The sequence below is a fragment of the Pinus tabuliformis genome, chromosome 7 (genome assembly GCF_031772625.1).
Source record: "Pinus tabuliformis cultivar Carrire ecotype Pingquan chromosome 7, CPIR1, whole genome shotgun sequence".
Lineage (NCBI taxonomy): Eukaryota > Viridiplantae > Streptophyta > Pinopsida > Pinales > Pinaceae > Pinus > Pinus tabuliformis.
This window is the reverse complement of record NC_142293.1, coordinates 639,518,474-639,535,191: the sequence shown is the minus strand read 5'-3', so window position 1 is coordinate 639,535,191 and position 16,718 is coordinate 639,518,474. Positions and strand designations below refer to the sequence as shown.

General features: G+C 36.2%; 1 long non-coding RNA gene across 1 annotated transcript; it reads right to left on the bottom strand.

Annotated features, from left to right (window-relative positions):
• Positions 1–14,914: 14,914 nt before the first annotated feature.
• On the bottom strand, positions 14,915–15,980 carry LOC149249071 (uncharacterized). The gene is made up of 3 exons (XR_016265813.1): positions 15,829–15,980; positions 15,567–15,700; positions 14,915–15,368 (listed from the first exon to the last, which is right to left on the bottom strand). It is a non-coding gene; the product is annotated as an uncharacterized LOC149249071 (long non-coding RNA).
• Between the last annotated feature and the right edge of the window lie 738 nt (positions 15,981–16,718).

Genomic DNA, 16,718 nt, shown 5'->3' with positions numbered 1-16,718 from the left:
AGAGGATAGTTCTATCGTCCCAAGGAGTCTTGAGAGTAGACCACAGCCCGATCTAACTCTGAAGCTCATGAGAGTTAGTTCTAATCCTAGTGATATTCTTTTTCTTATTAGTTCTAGTCAACATAGAGAGATAAATCTTGTTATCAAGGGTGGGGTTGATCACCTCCTTATAGTACCTTAGCTTCCTTTTACCCTCCAACTCCTTAGCATCCCACATCTTGTCCTTAAAATTGGAGGTAATAGTATCTTTGATATTATCCTTGCTTCCCATGATTATCTCCTCCTTAATCCCCCAAAGGTTGAGCCAAGACTGAGCATCCTGATGCCACTAACGTTTGAGGCATAGGTGGGGTTTTGACTAAAGTTAGAAGCAATTTTTGGGAGCCTCTTGGATTCCATATTGTGAAGCTTATTCTTATACATCAGATATCTAAACATAGCCATACTTTCAATGGGCAAACACCAACTTCGATGAAGAGGATAGGATAGGGAGTATTTCCCTTGATCTTGAGATTATAGGTTATGAATTTCTTTTGGATCATCTCAATCTTTCTCCTTGACTCCCTAGATATACTGCACCCCCAAACTTCACATCCGTATGAGATAACAGGGGTGACGAGAGTCTCAAAGGGGAACCGTTTTTTACACCAAATGTAAAGATCGTTTGACTTACAATTGTTTTCAAGCTCGTAATAAGCTTTCCAACCTCCAATAATTCTTTTCTTGATGCTATAATCCCAATTGAGATGATGAGGAAAGTTAATACCCAAATATTTATAAGAAGAAACTTGTTCAAGACAATGGTTATCATAGATGAAACTACCATGGGTGACCTTTCTAGATTTAATGATCATGACTTTAGTCTTGTCGGTATTAATTGTCATACCCATCTTGGAGCAATAGACATGAAGAGCCTTAAGTTGCTTATCTAGGCCATCATGGCTTCTTGCAAGAAGAACAATATCATCAGCGTAAAGGAGAAGAGTAATGATAATACTAGCGAGCTCTATGCCTTTGCAGTGCACAGTTTCCAGACACTCCTCTAATTTATCGATGTAAATACCAAAAAGGGTATGGGAAAGGGGACAACCTTGCTTAACCCTGATATTGCATTTGATATCTTTAGACCACCCTCCATTGGTCTTAAGCTTGGAAATGACAGTCTCGTAGAGGCGGATCACAACAATCCTCAGTTCAGGAGGAACCATGATCTCTTCAAGCCTCTCCTAGAGCTTATCTCAAGGGTTGGTGTCGAAAGCTTTCCTAAAGCCCACAAAACAATATAAGAGATCGGTTTTACTATTGTGACATTCACCCACGATGACCCTAAGGGTAACAAGGTGGTCGATGGTTGAGTGATGTCTCCTAAAACTAGCTTTCTCTTTAGCTTTTCACCCTAGTTCTCAAGCCAAAGGCTAAGTTTTTTTTTTTTCCAAAATGAGCCCAAAAAGCTTGGCTAGGATGTGGCTAATCATAATGGTATTGTAGTTAGAGGGAATGCTTTTGTCCCCATTTTTGAAGATAGGCACAATGAAGCTTTGCGTCCAGAGCTTAGGGAAGCCACCCTTTACAGCCAAATTGAAAAACTTATGGAGATGAGGGATGAGGATATATTTTCCCATTTTAAAGATCTCAACTTGGTAACCTACAATATCTTTGGCTTTTCCATTAGAGAGCTTATTAATCCAAAACTCAACGTCTTCCAGAGAAAACGTATCATCCTTAATATGAGTGCTAAATATGGTGCCCATGGTGTCTGGAGAGTCATACAACTTCTTAAGATAGTTATCCCACTTTTCTAGGGGGAATAGAATGATTATCTTTAGTTTTATGAACAAACAAATTTCGCTAAAACTTTATGGGCACAGCTTTAGAAAGGTGGAGAAGATGCTCGTCTCTTATTAATATATGACCTCTTATTTCTCTTAATGACAACTTTGTATATACTTATATTTTGAAGCTTAATGCTTTCATTAGGGTCGTTTTTGATTGCTTTCCTAACAATTTTACAATCTTTGTCATACTAAGGGTTGGAAGTTCTATTATTTTTCTTATACGGAGTCTTATTAGAGAATTTGCTAATGGTGGTGGAAAGGGTAGTAGTAAAATGGTAATAGATTTGGTCAATGTTGTTATTACAAGTCAGGGAGCCTAAATTCCTTTCCAAATCCCTTAAGAAAAGGTCAACATTACTTCTATCGAAGTGAATGTGACGTTTACTTTCATTGTTCCCTTGCATGTGGGTGGTATGCATAACAAGATTGAGGGATAAAGATAAAGGTTTGTGGTCAGAGTCAGCTCATACCCATTAAGAAGCTCAAAGTTTATAATATGGTTGAGGACATGGATGGATTCATGATAACTTTTCTACATGATAATTATGGAATTAAGATAATTATTTTTAAATCTAATAAGTCTAAAATTAAAATAGGTTTATATTGGTTCTTATGTGTTATATTTTATTTTCATCTTAATTACATAAGAAATTACACATCTACCTTTTACCAAGTAACTCAATATTTAAATATTTTAATTATATGAGTTTTTTTAAGATTCAATTCTTGTACATGTTTTTTGTTTTTTTAGTTCAATTGTTTTATATATGTTACCCATATTCATCCTCGTAAATGAATTATGAAGGTAACAATAGGGGGGAATATTAGGTAAAAGTAGTAGTGTTTTTCTGATTGGTGCATGGAAACCCATTTTTTATAACCCATTATAAGGGAGATGTGTAGTTCTTTTAGTGCTCAACATGGAATTGAAAATAACATTTCAAACAAATATTAATAACAAAAATTATTGTAATATTTACCATGAATAAAATATTTCAATCAACATCTTAAATAATATACTTTGATATATCTTTGAAGTGGAGGGCTAGGTACCTATGTAGGTAATTCGAGAACCCAAGCACATGCTTAGCATCTTTGAGGGAAAATTCGAGGACTTTTGTAAAGGTGTGTTTGGAGTGATATTTGTGTCACTTAGGTTGATGATGAAACATGAAAGATTGATGAGTCAAAAGGTTCCAATGGCTTGGGAAGGACCCACAACAACCCCATAATTATCTCTAAGGATCCATCACCACCAAAATAATAGCCTAAATCCTCATTAAGGGAGGACACGGTGCTATAGGAGAGTTCTCCAATCATTGTTATTTGAACTTTGTATATCTATACGTCTTTTATGATTACGTAGTCATTAAGAACTAGCTTTTAAAGTCTTTCTTTTTTATAAGAACCAACATTAGTTGATAGAATATAGAACTTAGTTAAACTATGGATAATCATTCTAGTGGAGGACCTGGGAGGACACGGTGCTATAGGAGAGTTCTCCAATCATTGTTATTTGAACTTTGTATATCTATACGTCTTTTATGATTACGTAGTCATTAAGAACTAGCTTTTAAAGTCTCTCTTTTTTATAAGAACCAACATTAGTTGATAGAATATAGAACTTAGTTAAACTATGGATAATCATTCTAGTGGAGGACCTGGTTTTGTTGGTGAAAGTTATCCACTAAGAGTGGTATTGTATTTTTTGTCTTTTGTAAATCTCTCTCTCTCTCTCTCTCTCTCTCTCTCTCTCTCTCTCTCTCGATATATATATATATATATATATATACGAGGGTGAAGGTGGAGATGACTAAAAATATTGGGTAGAACATATATTGGAGAGGGTGCCCACCTCACCAAATATATGTTTTACCCAATATTTCCACACCCCCACGCACACATCAAGTAAAAATAAGTAATTATATTGAATAATATTTATTAAAATATATATAAAATATACACCTGGGTCAAAGCATGGAGTTGGCTTACACTTTTTGATGAAATGAGGGCGCGTTTTGTTGAAAAATGGATGTTCGATTGAGTAATTTTAAGCACTCAATCAAGATGTTTGAGTGTTTAAACAAACTCTCAATCAAGCCATTTTCTAACCTGAGTTGACGACCCGATCAAGCCCTTGAGCCGTATGATTCACCATTAATACCATTAAAAAAAAGTTGGTAAGGCCATGAGCAAGTTAGTTTTTTAATGGCTCGATCATGTCACTAGTTAACCACATATGTTGCTTGATGAAAGGTTTCTTTAATGTTCGATTAAGAAATTTGAATTTTGAATTTAATTGCTCGATCAAGCGTTTAAAGGGCTCGATTGAGCTCTTGAAATCCTAAAAATTATAGCTTCAGCCCCTATTTTGCAGATTTCTCTGCAACCCCATTTTGCACCCTATCAAATTTAGCGCATAAATTGTCCTTAATTTACGAAGTCGATCACATTAGATTCATGAAAGAATCCTCTATATAATGGCATTTGAATTTGACACTTTCAAAATCATATGATATTTTACATCTAATTTCTTTTAAACATAACACTTGAAATTTGTTTGGACAGTTTCAAAGGGGTTGAATAAAAAATCAATAACATAAAGCATACACAACAAAAAAATTTCAAAAAATACCACTATCTTCATTTACAAGTTCTATTCAAAAGGATACTCTTTGTTATTCAATTTATTTAAAGAGTTGAAAAAAATTTTACGTGAGAATGTGTCACCAAAATGTAATTGCAATATTACTTCGCCAATTTCAAAAAATGATAAAAAAATATTTTTTTAATATGAAAAAATCGGTTGTATCTGTGTAGATCATGCTCATATATATATATATATATATATATAACTATCTATCTAAATAAGTTATGCTACATGAACACACACATCTCTTAAGTTTTGTGAAAATTTGCATAGACATATATTGCATTTAATCGAAAATTGAGAGATTATACGACACTAATTTGTTTTGCAAAAAATATCATTAAGACAACAACATAATTATTCGCATATTTTCTTTTTACTCCAAATCAAAATTTATAATTCTTATATGAATTTTGAGGGTTGCAATTCGATAAAAGCGGAAAAACTTGAAATTTCATCACCACATTTGGCTCAAAAGTGTAACCCATCTTCATGCTTTCATCCACCCCTCTTTGTGGAGATTTTCCACCAAAAAAACCAACCTCTACTAGCATGCCATAATTGTCCATAATTTTACTATTTCTTTGTCCTATAAGCTAAAAAAACCTATAGAGAAACAAAGTCAAATAACAAATATTGGAGGCATTTCTTCCAGTAATATTTCTAGCATCATCTCTTCCTTTTATTAGGGTATATACTACCCTTTTGGTGGTTGTGGATCCTTAGGAATAATGATGGAGTTGTTGTGGGTTGTTCTTGGGACACTAAAGCCTTTTGATTTATCAACATTTCAAGTTTCGTCATCACCTTGAGTGAAAAAATACCTACTCCAAACACACCACTATAAAAATCCTTGAATTTTACTTCAAAGCTGGTGTTCTTGAATTACGTGGATCAGGTACCTAGCACTCCACTTCAAAGATATAAATTATATCACTTTAAGGTGTTGATTGAAATATTTTATTTATAGTCGACAATGTGATATATTTTCTTATTAATATTTTAATTGAAATTCCTCTAGATTGGATCATTATATAGTTTTTCATCCATTTTGATGCATTTGGAGTCGAAAAAGTGGAAGAATCAACTCATGGGACCGTTTTTACCAGTAGGTCCTAGTTTGGCTAAATGAGGCCTGAAACCTTTTGGGAGAATTTTTAGGCATCAAACAACATTTTTTGGAGGTAAAAATTTAATTCTTTAGTGAAACACATTTTTATGCTATTATACACACAAATATCCTTCCAACAGTGCAAGAAGTGCATCAATCGGAGCTTGTATGCAAAAGTTATGCTAGTCAGAGGTTGACCTTCATGTTTTCACACCTATAGCTTGAGAGGATGTCGCGTCAACCCCCATTATTCATGGAAAAGGGTTTGCCAAGTGTTTTTGATGTAAAAAACTCTAAAAGAGTCTATATTGTAACTCTAATTAAACGTTAATGTAGTCAAACTTAACCACTAGTAAACTATCGTGTTGTGTTATAACTGAGCCATTAGAAAGAAGAGGCATTCCATTCTTTCGAGAATATTTTGTTCCATAGTTGAGCAAAGATAGTAAGGAGAGATAAGAGGTAGAGCACACAGAGAGAATTTGTGCATTGTAGCATCCCACGAGCCACATACATTACTTCTTTTTACCTGCAACCTTATTTTTCTAGACAGATAAACAGAGCGAAGCGACCTCACCTTTCAATTGGGTTTTCTCCTGAAAGGGTTTCCTAAAGAATATCCTTTCTCTTATGTGTGTGTGTGTGTGTGAACTTATTTTGTCGTTCTCTACTTTTCTGCATAATTTCCATTCGTATGCATGCACTAATTACAGTTGAATTTATATATCTAGAAGTTTATTAAAACTGTAATAGTGTAAAAATTCAAAATTTAAATATATTATTATTAGATATGTTATGATGAACTCTCCAGTGGAATATCCACGACAACTAACTGATCATTTGGTATTAGAGCAAGTTTATTTGTATATTTTGTGGATTTTTCAAGGGATCCATGTCAGCGGTGTCGAAAATCATAAAACCTTAATCATGGCCGATTAATCTATAAATGACCCTCATGATCATGCAAAGGTGAGATTTTAACGGCTAGAACAACAAGTCGTGGATATAAAACACAATGTAAACCTCCTAATGGAGGCCCTGAGAAATAAGCTTGCGATATTTGGAGAAGATGGGGGTTCAAATGCAAAGGACAAATCAGAACGGGGATCAAAATATCAAGGATAAATGGAGAACCAATCAAAGAAAGAACCCGAAAAAGATCAATTCAATTCACGTGCCGTCAACTAGTCGCAGTCCTTGTTTAAAATGGAAGCAAAAGTCAATATCAAGTCGTACCACGGGGAGATCGACGCTATGAAGCTGAACCACTGGTTGCAACAATTGGAAGTTTATTTCATCATCCATCATATTAAGGAAGGATAGAAGATCTCATTCGTGTTGCTGAAATTAGAGGGTCATGCCCTTACTTGGTGGGAAAGCCACACAGAAACCCTAAAGTTGGAGGAAGAACCTTTAGTGACTAAGTGGGATGATTTCAAAACCCTCATTAAGTCATAATTTTATTCCATTGTGTACATGGGGGACCAATGGATCCAGTGGCATTACTTCAGGGAACATTCGAGTCAAAGCGTGCAGAAGTACACCACGGAATTCAAAAAGATGGCTATAATGTTAGGTATCTATTCAAAGAACCACAGATGCCTAAAATCCAGTGTAATGTTGGGTATCTATCCAAAGAACCCATATGTACTCCTCAAGTATTTGGGCGGTCTACACCACCATTTGCGTGAGCAAGTGATGTTTTTCAAACCCTAACTGGTGGATGAGACTTGTGTACAAGCACAATACCTAGAGAACATAGGCCTGAAGAGATTGCAATCAAGTGGATCGAAGCAAAAGGAGCAATAGGACACTTGTAAGGAGGGAAAGAAGAAGAAAAAATGGGGAAAATATAAAAAGACAGTAGCCACTATGCACAAGTTTAAAGATCTTAGCAACCATTGCAACATTGATGGCCATACAAAGGAGAAGTGTTGGAAGTTGCATCCAGAGCTAAACCCGAAGAACAAGAAGAAAGATAACAAGAAGAAAAATTTCATGGTCGCGGATTCGAGCACCCAAGTTGAAAGCAGCTTTGAAGTGGATGAGAATATTATTTATACGACAGTGAAAAAGGAAGTGAATTTGAGTAGCCCTTAGCGACAGGAAGAGAAAAAAATGACCAAACTCTTCCATATAAAGATACAGGTCAAAAGACAAAGATTGATGCTTTGTTTGAATCGGGATCACAAGTAAATCTCATTGCAGCAAAGCTGGTCAAAAAGTTGGGGCTAGAAGTTCATGATCATCCAAACCCATATCCATTGGGATGGGTAAATAAGGATGTGGAGTTGAAGGTAACAAAATAGTGTAAAATTAGATTTGATATCAATGTTGATTTTATTGATGAAGTAGATTTAGATATTGTTCCCCTTGATGTATGTGCAGTTGTGTTTGGGAGTCTATACATGTACATGCATAATGCAATATTTATGAGGAGAGCTAACCAATACTAGCTCATCAAGGATGGAAAATCATTCATCATCAACACACACGAAGAGAAGTCAAAAATTTCATTGGTAAGTGTTAACCAAGCCAAGAAATTGATCAATTCCATCAAAAAGTATATTTTATTATTTTTAAGAGAAAGTCAGTCTGTAGAGAATTCAATAAGTGGAAAGGAATCCCTGAAGAGGTGTACTAAGGAACATAAACAAAAATTGGAGGAGTTGTTACAGGCATATAGGGATGTGTTCTGAGAGACTAAACGGTTACCACCTAAGAGAGAAGTGGAGCATGAGATCCAACTATTGTCAGAATCCCCATTGCCAAATATTGGGTTGTACATTCAGTCTAGAATAAAATCAAGTGAGGTGAAGAAACAATTGTAGCAGCTACTGGAATAGTGTCATTCGGCCGAGTACATCACCATGTGGGTCACCCATCATCATTGTGACAAAGAAGGATGGAACATAGCGGATGTGTATAGATTACAGGGCGTTGAATAAAATCATGCTCAAGAATAGAAACCTCCTGCCCAAGATAGATGATCTGCTAGATCAGTTACAACAAGAAAAGTATTTCACCAAGCTGGACTTGAAGTCTGGATATCACTAGGTTTGAGTCAAATAAGAAGATACCTGGAAGATCGCCTTCAAAACCAAGTAAGGTTTGTATGAGTGGTTAATCATGCCATTTGTTCTATGTAATGCACCAACTCTGTTTATGAGATTAATGAATGATGTACTACGCTCTTTTATAGATTCATTTGTTATTGTCTATTTGGATGATATACTGGTATACAATTATATCTAGGAGGAGCATATTTCACATTTGATACAGGTGCTGGAAACATTGAAGAAGCACCAATTGCTAACAAATCTCAAGAAGTGTGAGCTTGTGCAACAACGTTTGATGTATCTGGGGTATGTGATCGGTGGAGAAAATTTGAAGATAGATCCTTCCAAGAGGGAGGTCATCATGAAATGGTTGGTTCCTACTAATGTTTTTGAGGTCAGGGGTTTCATTGGGGCAACACATTCCCTGAGGAAATTCATAGCCTCATTTTTAGCGGTAGCATCACCACTCCATGCCATAAGAGAAAGTGGCAAGAGTTTCTAGTGGGGAAAAGGTCAGCAGAAGGCTTTCAAGAAGCTAAAGGAGAAGATAAGTCGAGCACCAATTCTAACATTACCAAACTTGTAGCAACCCTTTGAAGTGGAGACAGACGCGAGTGGATATGCTATGGGAGTTGTCTTGATGTAGGGAGGAAGGCCTATATGCTACCATTCTGAAGTATTGCATAAGGCAGTTCTTAACTATCATACCTAGGAGCTCTATGCCATGGTGCAAGTTGTGAAGAAGTGGAAGCACTATCTAATGGGAAATGAGACAAGAATCCACATAGATCACCATCCATTACAGTACTTGTAAGCCCATAGTAAGCTACAACAGACTAGGCATTACAAGTGGATGGGGTTTTTACAGTAGCTTCATTTGGTGATCAAATATAAGAAGGAAAACACAAACAAGTTGGTCGATATACTTTCAAGGCCACCCGTAAGATCACAATTTTAGGGACTCATGCACATGGAACCATTCACCCATGATGCATACAGAGAGGAATATTTAGAGGATGAAGACTTCAAGGAGGTGTATCAACAGTTGCAAAGTCAGAGTCGTGCACAATGGTGAAAATACCATTGACTACCATCGCCAAGATGAGTTACTCTACAGGATGAATATGGTATGTGTTCCTAAAAGTGAGCGACTGCAATTGATTAGAGAGGCTCACACCTCCAAAGTTGCAGGGCACTTTGGTGTAGGGAAGACCGTGGCTAACTTGCAAAGACGTGTATTGGCCCAAGAAGCAAGAGCAAGTAGCCAAGTTCAAGCCTAGCAACAGGAAACATAGTCTATATCATCCCTTACCTGTACTTACTCATCCTTGGGAAAGCATTTCTATGGAATTTGCGGGAGGTTTACTGACAACAAAGAAGGGGCATGACTACCTATTCGTGGTAATTGATAGGTTCATCAAGATGTGTGTTTTGATGCCCTGTAAAAAGACCATAAACATATAAGAAACAACAAACTTGTTCTCTGGATAAGTTTGGGTGCACTTTGGGATACCAAGGAACATTATTTCAAACAAGGATACAAGATTTCTCAGTGCATTTTAGGGGACAAAAAGTCTCCAAAAATGGGGAGGTGTGGTTCAGATTGGATCATTATATTATTTTTCATCCATCTCCATGCATTAAAAGTGGAAAAAGTGGAGCAATCAACTCATGAGAATGTTTTTACCGGCGAGGCCCAGTTTAGCGAAACGAAGTCTGAAACCTTCCAGGAGTGTTTTGAGGCATCAAATGATGTTGTTTCGTGATAAACAATTGTCACTCTATCACCTTTTTATGATATTCTACACACAAAGATATTTCCAATGACGCAAGAAACACATCAATCAGAGTCTATATGCAAACATTATGCCACTCAAAAGTTGACTTTCCTGTTTTCACACCTCTAGTTAGGGAGGATGTCGCATCATCCCTCATTATTCATGGAAAATGAGCTCGCCACATGTTTTTAATGTAAAATACTCTAAAAAAGTCTATATTATAACTCTAGTTAAGAGTTGATGTAGTCAAACTTAACCAATAGTAAGTTATCAGGTTGTGTTATAATCGAGCCACTAAGAGGAAGAGACATTCCATTCTTTCGAGATCATTTTGTTCCATAGTTGAGTAAAGATAACCAGGAGAGATAAGAGGTAGAGCACATAGAGAGGATTTGTGCACTGTAGCAGCCCACGGGCCACATGCATTAATTCTTTGTACTTGTAGCTTTATTTTCCAGACAAATAAAGAGAGCGAAGCAGCCTCACCTTCCAATTGGGTTTTTTCCCGAAAGGATTTCCCAGATCATATCTTCTGTCTTATATGTGTGTGAGTTTACTTTGTCATTATCTGCTTTTCTGCATAATTTCCATTCGCATGCATGCATTAATTACAATTAGATTTACAAATATGGAAGTTTATTAAAACTCTAGTAGTGTAAAAATTTAGAATTTAAATATATTATTATCAGACCTGTTGTGATGAATTGTCTAGTGGAATATCCACGACAGTTTACAGATCAAAGAATACCACATGTCAATCCCATGTTGAGCACGAAAGGAACCACACAATCCCCCATTCTAGGTTATAGAAGCACCATGTTCGGGAAACAACGAGGACAACACTACTACTAAAAAAATAGTTCACCTAAAATAACATGTTGATGGTTTATAAAGGAGAAAACTTGCACTCTTGCATGATGCTTCTAGGTCTTAGATTGTTCACCTATTTTCTTATGTCCAAGCATAATGAGTTAATAACCGATAACCCTTATTGTCATTATAGAGGCTATATTTAATGGAGTCATATATCTTTTAATAATATTTAACCTTAATTCCATACATGAAACTAAATATCACCCACTCAATTTAAAATCTTACTTTAAAACTTCCATTCTTACACGATGCCTCTAGGTTTTGGATTGTTCACTTATTTTCTTATGTCCAATGAATATTGAGATTTTAACTAGTATTTCCTTAGGGTCATTGTGGAAACTAACTTTAACAGAGTCATATATATTCTAGTAATATTTAACCTTAATACAATATATGACACCAATATCACATACTCAATTTAAAGACTTCAAATATTGTACTAGTCTTACCTAAAATATTATACTGGCACAACCATATGAATTATAGGCATCAATCCATAATAAACATCAAAACATTTACTTCATGATACACTTCAAGTATCTAAAATTAAGAAAAAAAAAACATAAAAATAACTAAATTTTGATTTGATTTTAACTTATTATTACTATTACTAATTATATATGTATATATATATACAACTTAAACATATATAATTAAAAAAAAGTCCTAGAGATTTATCTCCACTTTACCATGGATATTTTTATTTGTAAATAGACTTTGTTACAATACCATGGGCCAATACCATTGCTTATCAATATCACATACCTAAAAAACCATAGCTCACTCAATATGACATTTGATCATAATAAAAAAAAAATTGTAAGTCGAAGATTTTCTATTAATCAAAAAGCATATACAGAGCTATCAAAATGCATGTGGTCTCACCCCGACTAGGTTTGTTGAACAATGTTATAACTATGCAACATACAAAAAGAAAAATGCCCAACTGAGAGGTTCATAGCCTTAAAGGCCTAACATATCAAAAAGCAAAAAGAACTAGAAAGACACCAGTTACTATCAATCATCAAAGATGATTGAAGAGAGATTATTTGGCCCCGTTCCTGGAGGAGAAGGGTGATACTGGAAATTGACATGATGCTCAAAGTGAGTAAGCCAAGCTTCCATCTTTTAGACTTTCTCGGTCAACAGATTTTGCTCACACTAGACAACTACAACTCTTTCACGAACATGGCATTGGAAGTAGTGGATTTTCTCCAGCTTGGCCATAACTATCTCATGCTCCTCCCTTCAAGCTCTATTGTGAGATTCCAGTAGGTAAATGACAGATTGGACCCACACCTGAAGCGTCGTGGAACTCCTGGGGTGCGCAGAAGGAGTGCAACCATCTGACCCCGCACAACCCTGGATGTTGCTCTGTCCTTGTGATGCATTGGCTCGGCCACGACCCAATCCTCTACGTCCTCTAACAGCACCATGACCGCTTTAAATTAACATTCTGCTACCTTTCCCTGTCGTAGAATCGGCTAAGGACCTACGCCCTTTATGAGCTCCACGACCCTCACGCTCAGCACCACACAATGAACCAACACCCTATTTGTTGTTGCGACCAACCGCATTCACTACACCACCCTGAACGCCTTCCTGAACAATTAATCCTTCCCCAAGGCATGACGCTTCCACCTTTTCTTGAACCAAGGCACGTGAGGAGTGTGGGTTGGCTTCATGCTGAAGTCCAAGAAGAAGCCTAGACCCAAAAGGCTATCCCCAATCCACGGCAATGACCACCAAAATAAACCAAGCAACATACAGTCAGAAACTACACACTCAATCAATCGGCCACCCTCCACTAGAGGCCCATCAATCCACACAACAGATAATGAAGAAATGGAAATTCAACATCGCAGATCACCCCGCCTTAAATTCACCACTAGATAAATATCAAACAAGACTAGAGCATGCAGACAAACCCTCGACTGGAGAGGCCAGAGGGTGACCTTCGAACTGTGCATAAGAGCAGTTAGAAAAGCGGGCTCCTAGAGTCCCGACTGATGCCAGAGCCACAAGGCTAGGTCGACAAGTGGTGTTTTATCTGTGGCCCCAAAAGGGAAGAAGCAAGGGATTCCTACACCAGAAAGCCAACACCACCCTAGCACCAATTTAGCCACCCAAACGAAACCAACACCACCAAAAGTCCAGGTGTCATTTAAACAAGCAACATACTCCTTATACAGACGACCAAAGAACCACCATCCATAATACCAAGGCGAGAAACTATGCAGACCCAGAGAAACCAGAACTAGAACCAACCAGAAACTCAAATAGCATGCCCTCCGGCTTAGGAAGAAGAGGGAAAGTTTCAATGAGTGCAATAAGAAAAGAAAGATTATCGAATTGGGCCCACAGGAGGAGTGATAGACAAACGACTACCACCCTAACCAAATGACCCAGAGATCTACGAGCACAAAGGAATTCACATCCCTCGGAAAGCCAAAAAACGACAAGATATCTTCATGCACCAAGCTACTTAACCAGATAAGCTAGACACCATTGAACCTTGAGACAATACAAATTTGTTGCACACAGACGAAGGAGGATGTTTCACACATATGAGCGCAGGGTTATTATATACCATGTCGTGGAGGGGTTGTAAGTCTACCCTCCCCCGCTTAAACCAAGAGCCAAATGTCATTCTTCACATGACGAGTGGATCCCGTAGTCTTACACCCCCATCGGGGATTAAATTAATCAATTTAATTAAAAGGTAAAAATATCATAATATTTTAGGGATAAATTTTGAGCATCGATTTGTCTATACTAGTATGAATATTCTAGCATATTTCATGGAATTTAAATCTCTACGGTCCACCTAATAATTCTTGATAAATAAATTAAAGTTCTCGACACTATAGTTTATATTAAGATATTTTTTTCCCATAAGAAATATCTCTATATTCCATATGAGAAATAAACATGTTCATATGATTAATATGAATATCTATATATTTTTATGCAATCACTTAGAAGCACACTAAGTGGGTTCATTGGCCTCAATATTGGTCAACAAACATTGTGCTTGGCCTCAATATTGGTTAGCAAATGCTTTCCAATGTGAGACACCAATATTGGCCTCGCACTCAATAAATGCTTTCTAGTGTAAGTCATCCAATATAAAAAGAGAACAAATCTACCCACTTTTGCGATGATGCCACTATTTAAAAAAGACAAAACTGTCCACTTATGAGATGATGTCAATAGGATTATTAGAGCGTGGGGATCCCTTGGCGACATTTTTCACTCCTAACAAGTGGCTCCACCCTCTATTAGAGTGTGGAGATCCCTTGGCGACATTTTTCACTCCTAACAAGTGGCTCCACCCTCAACTTTTCCGATGAAATTTAAAACAACTAAAACTGTGATTAGCATTAGCTTATGGATTGCAATATCACTGAATTTTTCTATACCAAGTTCAACAAACATCTTGACCTCGTGAACTTAAACTTCCTCGGATTTCAGTCGAGAAAATAAATATTAAAAACTAACCCGTATCAATCATGCCATTATCTATTTAAAAATAAGCATGTTATCATAAACATGTTCGATCTCGTTTACTTAAACTTCCTCGGATTTCGGTAGAGGCACAATCAACATTAAAAACTAACTGGTATCAATCATTTCATTCTCTGTTAAAAAATAAATATGTTCTCGATGTTAGTTTGACCAAACCAAATTTTAATTCTGGTTCACTTACAATGCAAGTTCACAACAAATAGGGTTTGAAATTCGCTGGTAATGAAATTCCAAATATCAAGGAAACATAATTGAAATAGAACGCGCAACCCTATATGCTGATTATACTCTTGTTCCATCATATCGTGATACAAGGCAAACCCATGGGAAGCAAATCACTCACAACAATATGGGAACGCACAATATTTTGATGCCACGCAAATGGGCATCAAAATAGGAGACAAGTGAATTGAATGGATTTCTTGCTCCCAGAAAACCTAAAGCAATATATGACTATAGCCAAACTGCAACTTGCCGGATGCAACCCCTCCAAACCCCGACTCTTTCACTTGCTCTTCTGTTTCAATCATTTTTCTGTAGGTATAATATCAAAGATTAATGGGCATTATAACAGGAGGTTTTATACTCTAATTTGGTGTAGAGTTTCGCAATAACCTAATAATAATTCCAAACTTAAAAAAAATGAGACGAACTTAAGAAAAAATGTTAACAAAAATGCGATGCAATATATCTAACTTTCCTAGAAATTTTCTCAGGAAGGATAGTGCTAACCTTCCAACCGGAGAGAAGTTGCTGATGAAGAAAAAAAACCAGGTGGTGATTGACTTTTTTCCTTACATGGCAGGGATGTATTATTATCAGCGAATCGCGCCGTTTTCCTCGGGTATCTCTTGTCATTTGAAGCTCTGCAACAACATTCCAAGAAAAACCATTAAAACCTATTATCATTAACAACAGATAACATACCCAGACATGTATGTATCTGTCATGTAAGCCTTTCTGGAAGCTTGAAACAAAGGAAAAATGGTCTCACCCATCAATGCAGCACGCCAGAGTTTATGTCGATTCCAATGGCGTGGAAGCTGGAAATAATTCACTAACCTGCTCTGCTGTTCGTTTCTTGCTTTCCCCTCTCTGAGAGAAGCAATGCAAATCTATCGCCGGGCCACTGGTTATGAATATTTAATTGCTGGTTATTGAATATTTAATTGCTCACTGCTGTTATTAAATATTTGACACTGACTAAAAGCGCCTTTTTTCCGAATGTAGATCAGGTTTAAGTCAGATACTCACAGATACGGACGGTACGAATGGCAGCTTTAGGAAACAGGGAATGTGAGTAATTTTAGTAAGAATAATAAGGGAATTTTAGTATATAATTTTAGTAAGACTCATAAGGGTGTGAGTAATTTTAGTAAGAATAATAAGGCAATTTTAGTATATAATTTTAGTAAGACTCATAAGGGTGTAGTTTATTTGTTAAAGGTTTTAGAGTTTTTTTGGTACTATTTTTCAGTTTAATTGATTCATAATAATAATTTTTAGTAAGAATATGTTGGGAACACAAGTTTTAAATTTTAGTTGTGAATTTTTTATATATGTCATCAAAAACTCTTTAAATAAGCTATGAAGATTTTACCAAAACAAAAATTTCAAGATTTTATAAAAAAACTCAAAAACTTAGATAAGATATGGAATTGCTACACTACATTTTCCTCTCCAACTGGGGATTTAAACAAGAGTATGAGTCTCTAGAGTTTCAACAATTTCATACGTATCATATTATCCAATGAGCTACATGGGATTTAAACAAGAATCTCTTGAGTTTCAACAATTTCATATGTTTTATATTATCTATTGAGCTACTTATTGGATAATGTTCATTTGAATTATTTGTAAATAGTATTTTGACTAATTTTGTTT